This window comes from Priapulus caudatus, unplaced genomic scaffold, assembly GCF_000485595.1.
Source record: "Priapulus caudatus unplaced genomic scaffold, Priapulus_caudatus-5.0.1 Scaffold58, whole genome shotgun sequence".
Taxonomy (NCBI): Eukaryota; Metazoa; Priapulida; class Priapulimorpha; order Priapulimorphida; family Priapulidae; genus Priapulus; species Priapulus caudatus.
In genome coordinates, this window is record NW_014577119.1 from 1193463 (window position 1) to 1197767 (window position 4305).

A 4305-nucleotide genomic window follows, 5' to 3' on the forward strand; every position below is an offset into this window, starting at 1 on the left:
TTGCTGCTGCTGTTGCTGCTGCTGTTGCTGCTGCTGTTGCTGCTGCTGCTGCTGCTGCTACTACTACTACTACTGCTGCTGCTGCTGCTATTGCTGCTCTGTTGCTATACTACTACTGCTGCTGCTATTGCTGCTCTGTTACTACTGCTACTGCTACTGCTACTGCTGCTACTGCTGCTGCTGCTGCTGCTGCTGCTGCTGCTGCTGCCGTTAAGCTATGTTAGAATTCTGCTGACGCACGCTTCATCGGTATTCCGTCGTTTCTTCCTGTCTATTCTTCTGGTATTCATCGCTCAGCGCGCGGGTAGACATCGTTAGCGGGTTAGGATGGGCTGTCGTCGGAGCCATCTCGGAGCTGCGATGAGAGGTTGGTGAGAGTATTCGACATCGCGACCGCAAAACGACACTGATATCGTCCGTCGGTAACATCGCGTCCTTTCGCAACTTGATACAGCGAAGCGAGGCGATAGTAGAGCAGAGCTAACTCGTTTTTCCTACGAGAGGGGAGGGGGGAGGAGGGCAAATCCGCGCGCGGTTTGTGTCTTAGGTAGTTTGCAGTTGGTTACTGACCATGCAACAGTTTCCCCGTCGGTCCGGGAGGTGTGTAACTTCCCACCCCCACCCACCGCCCCACTTGCGTCCGCGAGTCTCGGGTACGGTATAAAATATCGTGTTAGTTAGGAAAGAAGTCGTCGGGAAATTTTCCCCGATTTTCTATAACCCACCCAACGGTTAGAACGCAGGCATGCAGCACACCTAGCATTAACGCTGGCAATCTCTTCTGTAACGCACACGGGGTGTCGCCAGGCCACACACGCAGCGTGCGACACGCAGCATGCGACATTACGCCAACGCGACAAGAACACAAGCTGTCACCAGCGCACGGGTGACACACGCGCCGCCGCGCGTCCGAGCAACGGTGTTATTTCGATAATTCTGCGCCTCGCTCGGCGCTTATTCACGGCTACGGGTGCTAGCACAGCTGGAGCGAACGCATTTGATCACACCTGTCATCATCATCATCATCATCAGCGGCGGTAGACGCGCGAGCGAAAAAAACACAAGGGCAAGCTGCCAACAGCACGCGAGAACTCGCGAGAAAGCGCATGCGACTTCGCCGCTGCACTCGTCTCAGTAAAGTTGACACAGTCATTGTACAAATACAATCATCGGCCGAGGCACACACACACGCGCGCGCACACACTCTCAACATCGATAAAAGCAGGACAGAATGCGCAAAGTGGTACGCAATCTTTCGCTATTTTCTTTGACATGAGTCGACCCACATATAATCTGAGCGCTATAGTGCGCATCCGCGTAGCGAACGGTATTCAACCGGATAGAGAGCGCGTGTTATCTACGGACTGTTAGCCCATCGTTAGACGCGACAGTCGCCACAATGATCAGTGCCGTAACATAACAGTGACGACAGCCTCACGGACAACATGGCCGAGAGTCGTCGATGCTGAATGGTATTGGCGAATCTCCGGCAATCGGATGGCGCCAGAAGGGGGCAAAACCCATGCAGCAGCGAGAAGGTGGGTGTGAGAGGAGACACTGCAAGCTCCCCGGGCGCGGTTCAACCGCGCGCACTTTAGTACTTCATACGGCAATAGCCTCTAGCGAGCACTAAATTTGCGAAACAATAAGTGAAATTGAGGTTTGTCAAAACGTTCGTGAATGCCCGCGTTTTTTTCGTTTGTTTTACGTCGTATAGATTCTCGGACAGACGGACGGACGGAGGGGGCGGGCATGGTTCTTACGCCGCCTCCCTCTACCCCGGAGCTATCGGTGCATGCGGCCCGGCTCGTGTGTCACGCAGAGTGACATACTGTGTTTTAGTCCGTAACATCAACATTCGCACAAGCACGGTGCTATGAAGCTGCGGTTGGAGTGCCTTTGTATCGACGGACTTACTAGCACTTGTACACGACCCCTCCCATAGTAAACAGCACCTCTGCTATGCCTCATTAACGCCGCGGTGTACGTGAGGTATATACGTGCGGATCCGTCTGCATCTAATCATCAAGATGATTCCGCGACGCATTCGCCACAAATAGCAGCATCATAGCTGGGCTAGTTCTCCGCGGACGTTTATATTTAAATCCGCTATGAAGCAAGATTATCACGCGTTCGACGTTTTGTTTTCGTAGGACGTTAAATTCACGAACGAAAACGACGGACGTCACTACAATAACGCCATTCTTTTGTCACGCGTAGTTCCATCAACGTATCCGTGATTGGCATGCATAGTAGAATCGTGAAAATGCGTCGCCAAGCGTCGAATCCTCCGTTAAATTTCGTCCTTCCGAACCTAGCAAAGGCGCAGATCGGAGTCGTGTGCAGAAATCGCAAGCAAACTTCGAAAAGTCAAACACTGTGCCATTTTGAGTTAACTGTGATCATTCTAATTGCGTAATAACAATATATTATAATATAATTGCGTTACGAGTGCAAGTATTCATGATCGTAAAAGGAATTCGAAATAACGCCGCCTCGTCTGCAGCTGCCACTTTTCACGCCAGCTCTCGCGTTATCTCGAGGCAAACAAAAGAACAGCATTTCCGTCCGCTGGAGCCATTACTGCCATGTGGATACGTACTATGATTATAATTAGACGCACCTGACTTCAAACACTGCTGGCTGTTAACTATACGAACTGCGAAATGTTTTTTTTTGTTCCGAGAGCTGAATACCGCAGACCTGCAATTAATCATCGAGGACGGCTGACTTGATCTTTGATTAAATCCGTATAATTTGCGAAATGCGGTTAGCTGTGAAATGAAAATCTGAGAAGACAGATTCACGACCTAGAATGTAATTCTAACAGAGGCTTAATTATATTGACCTATTGCGTGTGTATGTGCACAAGCTACGCGCAAGTAGAGACTATCGTAATTAAAACTTTAATGAAACGAGCTCTTAAAGTAACATCTCCCCTTTCCACTAATAAAGGCTCGTTGAAATAATGTCAACCTAATAACTATTTTAACAGTACGTAGTTAATAGACTAAAATGTGACTACAATGATGTGAAGGTGCTATACACGCGCGCACACTCATGCACACAGGCACACATACAGGCTAGGGCGAATCACATCGGTGGTAGCAGCGACCACCCATCACCGACAGCTTAGTTACAGACGCACTATAGCTGCCTAAAATTGTTAAACATTTAACATAACGATGGGGGCAAATAGGGAACATGTCCCTATGGTAGTTTATCCTTATCTATATACACATGTGCACGGTCTCACCACGCCAATCATTAGTGTTCTATTTCAAGTCGGCTATTTTTCGATTTACCGCTATTGAGGTATAATCAAAGAAGATTCGTAGCGCAAAGGACAATTCCGCAAGTACTGTTATAGTCAATGATACTCTTTCTCTAAACGAAACACAGTTAGTATCGAGAAGAAGGTAAAAAAAACGCACGAAATCTCACAAACCGGAATATCACCAGACAGTCTTGCTAAAAACTATACAGCATCGCGCGCACAGCGCCAGGACCTGGTTTTATCACGGTTCTTCGTAACTATTATATACTATTATAACTATTACTATATTAACTTCCATCTTAACGTTCTTGACTGAGGTCGTGTCAACCGCACCCTCCTTCCCCAGGCTCAACGCACCGTGATATCGACCCAGTAATTTCGCATCGGCGATCTCCGAGACTTAATAATGAGACGCTGCACTGCATAAATAAAGCGTGTGCGCTCTGTTCGCTCGATCTCCTTAATTCGGATCGTATTTAATTTAAGAGACATTACACCTAATGGACCATTCATTGCGATAGCACTTGACGAAACTCGCGAGTGTTTTCCACCAACAATCAACCTAACGACGTTATTCACCGCGTTTCACTGCTGCTGCTACTACTACTAATTTTGCTGCTGCTGCTGCTGCTGCTACTGCTGCGGCTGCTGATGCTGCTTCTGCTACTACTACTGCTGCTGCTGCTGCTACTGCTGCTGCTGCTGCTGCTGCTGCTGCTATTGCTGCTCTGTTGCTACTACTACTACTGCGGCTATTGCTGCAGCTGCTGCTGCTGCTACTGCTTATGATGTTTCTGCTGCTACTACTACTACTACTGCTGCTGCTGCTGCTGCTGTTGCTGCTGCTGCTGCGGCTGCTGCTACTACTACTGCTACTGCTGCTGCTGTTACTGCTGCTGCTGTTGCTGCTGCTGTTGCTGCTGCTGCTGCTGCTGCTGCTACTACTACTGCTACTGCTGCTGCTGTTACTGCTGCTGCTGTTGCTGCTGCTGTTGCTGCTGCTGCTGCGGCTGCTGCTACTACTACTG